Raw genomic sequence first — 11665 nt, 5'->3', positions numbered from 1 at the left:
AACACATCAAACCACAAACTACGGATTTTCATCCCTTTCAATCAGGCAACTCAAAATGCCTTTCAAATCAAATTCAAACTACGATAGGCCATTCAAAAAGCCTCAAAACAACTTCAAGCCATTCAAATCAAATTCTAAGGCGTACAACCCTGTGCCCGAACTACGTTGACTCTGATTCTCCCTAAGGAGATACGTAGGCACTTGGATAACCAAGGCGAGTCCCCCTCCCTAAAATCTCAATTTCCCCTATTCAATTCTTTAGCTATTAAACCTCAATATTTTAGCCATAAACCTTTGCCTTAGATTCAAAGCCAATAGGAAAGGGTTGAGGGTGCCTAACACCTTCCCTCGACCTGATTATAATAACTTACCCTGAATCTCATAACTGCGTAGGGTTTCCTATTCGCCCTTCCGAATAGGTGGCGACTCTAAACCTTCAAATTTAGGGCAGGTTGCTACAGGAGTTCTAGAGGATATCAATTCATTCCAAGCACCCAGAAAGCATCCTTGGAGGTCATTGAAGCTTTCCAGATCATTACCACACTTCTCTAGCAGCTCTAAGTAAGGTCACGACCTCCATTTTCAAAGGCAGAAACTCAAACTTTGAACTCTTATTTAGGGGCATCAATTTTAACAAAACTTGTTACTAATTTGCTCAGCATGATGTAGTGATTGATAACCCTAAAGTTTTAGTGTTCAATTTTGTGTCTTAAGGATTTAATTTAAAAAATGATATTTAGGGTTCATAGCTAAATTCCAAAAATTCGTGAGTTTTGTTTTGAATCAATGTTTGATAATTACATGTTTGAATTTGTGGCTTAATACTGATCACATCAGTGTTTTACTTTGTGAAAATTGATCATTTTGGAAAAGTTTGAAAATCAAGCCATTGTTGTTGTTCACGTTGCTGAAGGTTGAAGATGATGGTGGGTAATTTGACTTATGGGCATTAGTTTAAAATATAATAACATGGAAGCGTGTTTTAAAACGAATACATCGTTAGCTCACTTGGTTACCAGCGCGCTCTTAGTCCTTTAATGCCCAGGGTCTGGGGTTCAAATCCCTCTCGCCCTAGTCCTTTGTGTTGCAATAGTAAGGGCATGGGTTCAAGCCTTGATCTCCACAAATCCATACTTTTTATCACTTATTTATTTCATTGTCTTCACAACTTCAAAAAATCATTAAAAAATAGGAAAATTAATATTTTTGACTCCTTCTTTTTTGTGTAATTTATTTATATTGTATATTTTCATATCATGTTTAAAAAACGCAAAAATATTTAATATTTTATCATTTAAAAATTAATCAAAAACATGTCTTTTATGTATGAAAAATCAACCAAAAATCATTTTATTTTGAATATATCTTCAAAGTAGCTTTGTATATTTTTGTGATTATTTGTTTATGGTTAGAATATCATGTATTTTACTTATCCATGTACCCTTAGACCAATCATCTTTTAGGATTTGATATTTAATCATTAAAATTAATTAGGATCATGAATATTGTCTTGTGACAGACTTCATGTAGATTTCTAGTTAAATATTTATGAGAAAAATTGCAAAGTTGTTATGATGTTTCCTTTTTTCGCTGTAGAAGCCTTTATGAAAGTAAGGGAAAATAAATATTACTCACATGCTGAAATGGTATGGTGTGATATCCAGACAGGAAACATTAGGCTATCAAGTTGAGGTGACGAAAGTGTCTCGAACCCAATAGAGGAAGTTTTGTTTTCCATGGATGTTTTTAAAATTGGTTGTGAACAAATATATTACGCAAACAAAAGTGGGTAGTGAAATTCTGGTGTTCAGATTAAAGATTTCCTAAAGGATGTCGAAACACCATTTTCCAAACACACACAATGACAAATTATAAAAGTGTAGAAACTTTAAAGAACACAAGTAATTGTTCACCCAGTTTGGTATCAACAATACCTACTCTGGGGGCTACCAAGCTAGGGATAAGTCCATTATGATAGTATCAATTCAAAGTACTATATAAATAACCTCCGATTTACTTACTTCTCACTTAATCACTACCCATGCTAACTTCTACCTAAGACTCATCTAGGTATGAGGCCCACCTCAAATCCCCCTCAATACAATTACAAAAATTAGAAGACACATTTCTAAAACACTGCGATTCAATGCTTAAAAGCTTATGAATTAACACATAACTTACAAATCGATAAAAACACCAAAATCTTCTATCAATATGATATAGGAGCGACTCACAATAGACAATACTGCACAAACCCTAACATAAACTACAATGTAATTTCACCCAAAATAATAGGTTTAATGCTTACTATATATAACAATCTTCTGGACTGGATTTGGGCTTCAAATCGCCGCAGAGCACTCCAGAAAATCTCCCAAAATCTTCTCGATGAAGATAGGGCTTAAAAAATTAGATTCCTAAATATTCTTCATATTTAGTAACTAATCAAATATATTGAAATCAGAGACAATCTCTTATCCCTTAAATCAAGTGCCACATAGGATTGTATAATATTCAAAAATATTTTGCACCTGTACATGAACTAACTTCAATTGATCCAACTGTATCATAATAGACGCGATGTCGAATAACACTTACATAAGACATCTTCCTTCAACATGTCTTCTTTAGTTGAGTGGAACTTCTTATTTAACATGTTCCCATAGGTTAGTTTTACCAAACATAATGCGAATCAAAATACAGAGAATTAACAATCTCCCTTTTTGGCTTATTTTGGCTAAAATAACTTATCAAACCAGTGTCTGAAATAAATCAAACACCCAAACAATTCTCAGCCTTGTAGAGAATACACACCAGCGGTTCCACAATCAGAGATGCAACAGAAAAAACACGCAACCACATGTTAGTTGTCCAGTGGAATCTGCACACACTAGTTGAGAGAAGTAATTTCCCAACCAGTCAGTAAGATATCAAAACATTATGTCTGACATCTCTACACACGTGCTAATCTAGCACTTCTTCACTTGTTACTAAATCTGCTTTTAGCCGTTAATAATCATTATGTCTCCAACGGTAATCTTTCTTCTATCAGAGTATTTTATCTTGTATTTCTTCAAGAAAACTTCTTTCTGACTTTGTAGATATAACGTCTATCAGAATTATGCTTCAGCGGTTGGTGCTTTAAGAAGTTTATTCATTAGAACTTCTTTGGACTTCAACGTGACTTTTATATTGTTCATTTCAGCTTTGTATGTAGTCAAAGTTCTGATGGTACTTGTTTTGCTTGATCTTCAGCATATGTTAGAACTTCTTCTGAAATAAGAGATATATAATTAGAGTATCATATTTACTTATACAAAATATATTTAATTGTTATCATCAAAATACTAAGATAAGATTAGAACCAAACTATGTTCTAACATCTTCCCCTCAACAGCATAGGTTTCCAACAAAAACACTCCGTGGCCAAGTACAACTCGAACAATGTGGCGAACCTGCATTTAATTTTCATTGTCCACCTGTTTTAATCTGATTATTTGCTTGAGGACAAGCAAAGGTTCAAGTATGGGGGAGTTTGATAACACGAATTTATATCATATATTTAGCTTAATTTCCATAAATATTATTAGCATTTTCATTTAATTAGGTTACTTTATTTTAGTATTATGCTGGTATTCTCTATGTTTCAGGTTTTATTTTCATTTTGAGAACTATTTATCAAAAGAAAAAGAAATATAGAAGAATCAACTCAAAAAGACCAAAGAAAGAAGAAAAGAGGCAAAGAGGTGCAAATAAAATGAATCAAAGTATGAAGGGTGCAAATAAGATGGACCAATTCTGTGGAAGCCTAGCCCACGAGGGAGCTGAAGCTCCCACCATGAAGAAGAGGAGACGTCTGTATCCCTTTGACCCAACAAGTGAAGACGCCCGTCTTGGGCTTGTAACTTGAAGGCCCAAGTTGAATTGAAGAGAGAAGACCAAGTAAAAGAGTGGAGACGTCCGTCTCCCACTCCCCTTGCCATATCACAAGTGGAGACGCCCGTCTCCTTGTTTCTGCCATTTTTATTTTCTGTTTTCAGTATTTTCATTGCAAGTTAATTCCTTTGTTATTTTCTCATAACAATTTCTACACCGGAAATTGTTGTGAACCTTCAATAGATCTAACCTTACGTTAGATTTAGCTTTAATTCCTTGTTTTTATTATTTTCACCGAATAATTTCTGAAGAACGATCCAACCGACCTGTGGTGGAAGTTCAAGCACTCGAAGATTTCAAGCTTAATTTAATTCAGATTTATATTATTCAGGTTTCTATTTACCGCTTTAATTATTAATATTGCATGATATATTATATGCCGAGTAATATGCCTAATATTATGAACCAAATTTATTTATGCATGTTTAACCGTATCAATATTTCTGGCTAATTTAATTAAAATATCGGTATGTAAAGTAATTTAACCGTAGGGATCCGAAATAAGTTGGCTTAAATATATTTTATTAAATATCACTCGTTTCTGGTTTTGTGTCTAATTAAATATGCTAAAGTTATAAAATCAATAGAGCGAGAGTTTGAGATTTTAGAACTGATAAAGGTTAAAATCAATAGAGCGAGAGTTTGAGATCTTTAACTGGATAGTAGACATAGAACATTAGTTTTAAGGACAGCGAGAACGTATTAAAACTAATTAGAATTTATTTATTTTCAAAAAATGTTTTTAAACCCAGCGCGAGACAGCGAGAGCGTTCGTTAGAGAATACTAGCATGATCCGAGTCAACAGAGGGAGAGTTTGAGACTAGGAGATTTAAGTAAATAACCTTTTCATGAAATGAGCATTTTATCAACTGTGATGTTTTCAAAAAGCTTTTCTAAATCTAATGGGATGGCGAGAGCGTACATTATGAGTTAGGATTGTAGTCTAAATCAACAGAGCGAGAGTTTGAGAGGAGGACTTTTAAATGACATAGTTAATAGAGATTATCAATTAAATGAGAACCATAGCCAATGGAACTTCGGATCACCTAAGTTAGACGAAATACATACTGATATCCGTTTATTATTATATTCTTAGAATTAAGATTTTAATTTTCCCTTTAGAAACAACCAAAGTATCCTTAGCCTTAGCTTTACATAGTAACCTTAGATAACGGTAGGTCGATTCATAGTCCCTGTAGATTCGATATCTTTTAAAACTACACGACACGACTGTGCACTTGGAGTCATCAGATTAATAGACACGTAAAGTCGTGCGATCACGATGTTAATGAGGCGCCGCCGATGGCGCTCTGGCGGTCAGCCTTTGACCGGCATACCGCCGCAGTATTGCTCCTGATTTTTTGGTTGTTGCTGAAAGTTTGAATTTAGAATTCAAAATATGCAACATTTCATGAAGTAGTGCATAAGGTAGTTAACTATAGGTGAACCATTGTAAACTTATACTTAAATTGTGTTGTTTCATCAAGAGTTGCAAGCTTGTGAAGCAACACATACATGACCCATAAATACATTATTCAGAATTTAAAAAATCATTCATTCAAACCATACATCCTCTTCATTATTTCAAACACTCTTTTTTTCACCAGTCGTGTGCAATCTTGATTGAGAGGCTGAATTATCCTTAGTATTTTTGTTTTACAAACTCTAAGATAATTAAAAGAGTGCTTGAAACATTTTTAAAAAAGTGACTTCATTCACGATTTAGAATGATTTAGAATAAAAGACTAAGTAATACTATGAATCATTTCTAGAATGAACAAATTATAGCAAACATGGTAAGTGCTAACTTAGGGCATAGATGAAGGATAAGGCTGACTACACCCGTATGAGGATTCAAGGCTAGAACTAAGTATAAGTTGGATATTGAGAAGCCACGAAAGGAATTGGTGCCATGTTTCAAAGATGATCCTTAGATGATTATATGTCCTTTGACAGGGTTTGGAACATCATTTACATGATAGCTACGAAACTCAAGCCAAAAAGAGATGACACGTGGAACTTGACACTTAGATTCAAGAAATCCATCTTCATGTATATTTCTTATATTAAGTTGATATGTGTTGTATTTGAAATTAGGCTTAAATAGTCGGTTGATCCATGTAAGTTAGCGTGTTTTTGATTTTCGTCCCCTTATTTTTTTTTTGGAATGATCCCTCAATGTTAAAATCTTTTTGATTTTAGTCCTAAAGTTAAAATTTGCAGGAAAATTCGCAGGAAACCTGTAGATTTTTCTACAGATTTTGATTTTAGGGACTAAATCCAAAAGAAATTTAATATTTAAGGGCTTTATCTAAAAAAAATATATATACAGGGATGAAAATAAAAAACACGCTAAATTACATGTACTAAAAGATTATTTAAGCTTTGAAACTACACTCAATTGTTTTTTTAATATATGTTGAATCACATATAGAAATACACGATGTATTCCTGGGTTATTAATAAATTAAATAAGTTTCCTGCAGATTAAGAATTAGTAGGAAACTCCGCAGGTATACCTGCGAATTTTACTACGGAATATATAATTCAACCAAAACATCTCATTACAATACAAAATCCGCAGGTAAGTTCGCAGAAACTTTTTCTGCGGATTTTGCTGCGGAATTTTATTTCAAGTAAAACCAAACTATAATACAAAATCCGCAGGAAAGCTTTCTGCGGATTTTGCTGCAATTTATTTTGTAGTTTTTTTTTTTGTAATTTAAAAAATAATATAAAATATTTGTCTTGTAACATAAAAACTTTTTTTTTTGCAAAAAAAAAGCCTAATAGATTTTATTATTCTTTTTCAAAAAAGCTTAATAGATTTAAATATTTTCTAAAAATAATAATAAGTTTTCTTTAAATTTTATCAAAAATTATTTTTTGATTTAAAATTCACACTTAATTTTCACCCAATAACTTAGATTTTGCTTTTGGTTCACTTTTGTAATAGTAGCATGAATAGACATATAAAATATTTTATTTTAGACAAATGACATATAGCTTTTGTAATGGGTTTGTAAATAATAATGTTACAATATTTTAAAAAAAAGAAGTTATAATTATACTTGTGATGTTTGTTTTAGTTATGAGTCAAAATTTGAAGTTTTTTAAATATGTAAGGATAGTGTAAAATTAATTTACACTATAAGTGTATTTTTTTTAAGTCTCATTTAAAACATAATTTTATATATTTTATAATCATTGATATTTGTAAAATTAGATTGAAATTTTTAATCTTTATTTTTTTTATTCATTACTTTTATAGTGTTTTCTAATTAGTTTTTAATTTTAATTTTAATGTTATTTTTTAAATTGTTTTTACTAAAATTAAAAATATAAAATTTTTTATATATGTATTTATGTTATAGAATGTAAAAATTAATTTTTGCAATTAATAGGAAACAAATTAAGATACAATCATTTAAATATATTTTATTATGATAGAACAATGAGAAATATAGTTATATAGGAGTATAATATAATTTGCGACACTCTCGAGCTTTTTCTCACGGGCATTGTTTCAAGCTTTCTCGGTTTCTCTTTTTTGCGACACTCTCTCAAACTCATGCTCTCTCCCTCTCAATTCTTACACAACAACTACGACGCAGATTCTCTTGGTCTCGAATTGGTCGGATTTGGATTTCAGAACTGATTCGAATTGTTATCGACTCAGAATTTGATTCGCGTTGGGGGTTCAGAATCTATTTGTGCTTGAAATTTCAACTCAGAGCAGGTTAGTTTTGATTCGTGATTCTTTGCATTTTTACGGTTTTTACTCCATTACGGGTTAGGCTACAACTAATTGTGATTCAATTTCAATATAAATTTCAGTTTGAGTTAAAGTTACAGCAAGCATACGATATCATAAAGCTGAGAATGGAGGAATGCTTACGGTTGAAGCGACGAGGAGAAGAAAATGCAGCTTTCGATCTTGCTCACAAGGTATTCGATAAAATGCCTCACTGGAATTTTTTCCTCTTTTTGCTTTTATTTTACTTTTGATTTGTTGCTGTTGTGTTTCTTAGTTGCTATTGATGTTGGTTTGCATATTAGCATAGAATTATTGTCGTTATTACCATTTCGTACTATTGCCGATGAGAAGTAATTATTGTTCATTGGAATACAATTTGTAGGAGTAATTATCGTGCTATTGAGCCCTTTTCCAATCGATAGAACATGTTAGTGGAAATTCTAATTAATTTTCCAATCATTATAGTCTAAATGGACATTAATAAATTTGTTGCTTTGCTTTCATTTCAAATTTTCAAGTTAGTGCCTTCATACACCAAGGAAATGATAAACATTGAAGATTATTCCCACCACATAGAAAAGTTGCATGCCGCATAAAAGTCTTTAAAAAGGGATGCTAAGTTGCCTGAAAACAATGAGAAATGCTCCTGAGCTGACCTTTCATGGGAGAGGGGGTGAATATATTTTTAGGGGATTTCAACAAGTAGAACTCTAGCCTTAGCAAAGTATTTTGAGAGAATGGAAGAGAGAAGGTATGTTGTTTCTATACTTTTGAGTTATATGCAACCTGAAAACAGCTGCAATAGCTTGATAACAATTAGAATTGAATTGTCACATGTTCTCAAATTACTTCATGCTGGAAATGGTTTTATGAGAGGAAGCGGTGTGAAGTTTTTCTCAGAACTGCTTCATTGGCAGTGGCGAGTATCAGAGTAAGTTTGTGCTCTGGTCAGTCGAAGCCTCTGTCAGGAGTACAGGGGAGCTAAGTCATTGCCTAATAGACTCCTCGTCTTCTTTCTTAATTGACAGTGTGATGTTTCTTTCATAAATTGCCCGCACTTTGTAAAAGGGCCTATTTTGAATCCAATAATGATGTTAGGGGCCATCATTTGAAGTAAATTCATAAATTTATTACTATTTTATGATATTTTTGGGTTATGTTCATCCTCCCTTATGGTCCTCTTTTGTGATGCTACTGGAATATACATATAAATTTACTTATCCAATCTTGGATCAGTTATTATGGATACACTTCTTTGTGTGCTGCACGAATTCTAGTAGTAGTTAATTAATACTAGAATAGTGGCTGCCACGTGCCACGTAATAAGACCAGCTTATGTTTTCATGTTGAATTATAATCCAATGAACATTTTGTTCCAACCTTGTCCCTATTGATGTCCTCAAACAACCTTTTTCTGTGAGTGTGCATTGCAGCAAATTAATTCTTGTATCGTTCAGCCTCCTATTTCATTAGGGGGTGAAGATTTCAGTTCAAGGTTAAAATGCTCACTAAAGTTTGATCTAAATATAGTTAAATCCTCGGTTTTTGGGGTACTGAGGATGACTCATCAGAGCTTCAAAAATCAACATGATATGAGTAGTAGCAGCGGGGCTAAAAAGTCTTAGGAAGCAGTAAACGGTATGGCTAATTTCATCCGTCTTTTAATGATTCATTTCAATCAATGATATTATTGGTTATTATTCAATTAGTTCTGATTCATTGGTTGATTTTCTTGACCTGCAAACAGAGATATGCTGGATCTCAAATCAAAAAAAGAAGAGGAAGCCTTGGCTATTGTGGTTACTTCTAGTCCTTGTTTGTCAAGTGTGAACTATAGGGACTATGATTCCCAGGTTTCTAAGTAGGTGAGGGGAAGCACAGTAGGCCCAGCTTATTACTATCGACTTACATGAATAGTTTATTTGGGATTGGAAGAGTCACATTACATATTTAGAGTATATACAACATCCACTTTTAATGCTTTTTCTATCTTTCATATAGCAGGAGATTTATGCTGAGCTGGTTCATAAAAAGGCTAGAGTTTAAGAACAGCTAAAAGAAATTACTGACTTTGAATGACATGGAGGTAACATAAATATTTAATTGAGTGCTCATTGATGGAATGTTTTCATTGTCAAAATAATAATGATACCTTCATTAAAATAAAATAATAATGATGCAAATAATTGCTTTGTATTTTCCCCTAAAAATCTATGCATATGTCCAGAGTTTACCATATAGTACTCCAGTATTAACAGAAGTATTAAAATTCCCCCCATTATGATATTGTGTGATGCTATTTTATATTTTATATTCACATCTTTGCTTGTCACTCATGAAGGACACTTGATGCTATTTTATGATTTCTCTCGTTGATTCTTTGGTGGTTTGCTGAATCTTATTGGTTGATCGTTCTGACATACTTAATTGGTTTAAAGCATAGTAAACTTTAAATTGAGGAGAGGTGTTAGAATATAATAAAATCTCTAATTGGTATCTTGGATGGATATTATATTTGAGTATCTTAGTTTATATTTTCTAGGATCAGTTTATAGACTGAGTATCTTATGATTTGCGAGTTTCCCCATTAAATTTAAATAGCTTTATTGCAGTGCCACAAGGGTGCACAATCGATGTCCGACTTGTAGACAAGATCTAGGAGATATCAGGTCTCTGGCACTAGAGAAGGTTGCTGAATCACTTGAGTTACCATGCAAGTACTACTCTCTTTGATGTCCTGAAATCTTTCCATACTACAGCAAGCTTAAGCATGAGACGGCGTGCAATTTTAGACACTACACATGTCCTTATGCCGGATCAGAATGCCCCGCTGCAGGTGATATTAACTTCCTCGTTGCACATTTGAGGGCTGATCGTAAGGTCGACATTCACACAGGATGCACATTCAACCATCGTTATGTGAAGTCAAAATCACATTTGAGCATTTGGATGTGCTGCTAAGCATTTTTTTTATGCCAGAAAGTATAATGTTATTAATGTTTGTTTTGAAAAGTCACCATTTAAGTTAAAGGTCACCATTAATTAGAAATTATTATTATTGGTGGTTCATGGTTCATACGTGATATTTTCTCGCAACTTGCATTCCATTCATTTATTTTTCTCTCTTGTAATTATTAATTTGGTTAATTTATGCTTATTATTAACTTTTAAATTAGATTAAGTTATTTATTTAGATCTTAATTAAGATAAATTGGTCTTATTTCATCAATTAAAATTAAATAATTTTTTTTTTAAATTCAAAACTTATTAGCTGCGGAATTACCTCCGGAATATATTTCCTGCGGATTTACCTGCGGATTATATTTCCTGCGACTTTACCTGCGGATTTACAGTTACCTTTAGCTGGGGACCAAACACCGCAGGAAATGGGTTTCTTGCGGATTTTTAGCTTAAATCCGCAGGTAAATCCGCAGGAAAATTGAGTATTTCTAGTAATGAATTTGATATGTTACATTGAAAGCTTATAGACGAAAAACAAAGTATAAGTTTACCATAATTTTGTTACTCTATTTTGTTTAGTGACCTTGTATCTGTTTCCATGAAAATGTACTTGTTACGGCACTTTCAACAAAAATTGAATTAGTAATAAGTTATACATTTTAAGTTTTTCAACAAATATTTGTTTACTGGAATCTAATTCCTTTTGATATTTTAATTAATTAGTCAAAGTTGATGTCTTACTGATAAAAAGCAGAATTTTGAGATTGTTTTGAGACAAATGCATGTGCACAAGATAATTAAGGATTTTTAAAGAATATATTGTGTACAAATGTTTTGATTTTTTAGGTTAATAAAGTAATTAATATAGAGGAAAGGATTAAGGTTTCTATAAATCAAAGTGCTCAAGAAATTGCCAAAGATGGATAATTAAGATCAAAGGTGAGCCTAGATGAAAATAAGGAGAGAAGTCTTGAGAGAAAGCATAACATGCATGATTAAGAGTAAGAAGT

At 32.4% G+C, this 11665-nt stretch overlaps 1 long non-coding RNA gene across 5 annotated transcripts; it reads left to right on the top strand.

The window, feature by feature from the left end:
• The first annotated feature begins 7454 nt into the window (after positions 1-7454).
• On the top strand, positions 7455-10836 carry LOC131646769 (uncharacterized). 5 transcript variants are annotated; one of them, XR_009297624.1, is made up of 6 exons: positions 7455-7676; positions 7775-7885; positions 8213-9332; positions 9442-9559; positions 9699-9780; positions 10307-10836. It is a non-coding gene; the product is annotated as an uncharacterized LOC131646769 (long non-coding RNA). The 5 variants fall into 5 exon arrangements; XR_009297625.1 differs by having other exon boundaries at positions 7775-8445; positions 9225-9332; positions 10307-10835; XR_009297627.1 differs by having other exon boundaries at positions 9225-9332; positions 10307-10834.
• The last annotated feature ends 829 nt before the right edge of the window (positions 10837-11665 follow it).

The sequence above is a fragment of the Vicia villosa genome, linkage group LG2 (assembly GCF_029867415.1).
Source record: "Vicia villosa cultivar HV-30 ecotype Madison, WI linkage group LG2, Vvil1.0, whole genome shotgun sequence".
Classification (NCBI taxonomy): domain Eukaryota; kingdom Viridiplantae; phylum Streptophyta; class Magnoliopsida; order Fabales; family Fabaceae; genus Vicia; species Vicia villosa.
The sequence above is the reverse complement of the archived record's forward strand: the minus strand, read 5'-3'. Positions and strand labels throughout refer to the sequence as shown.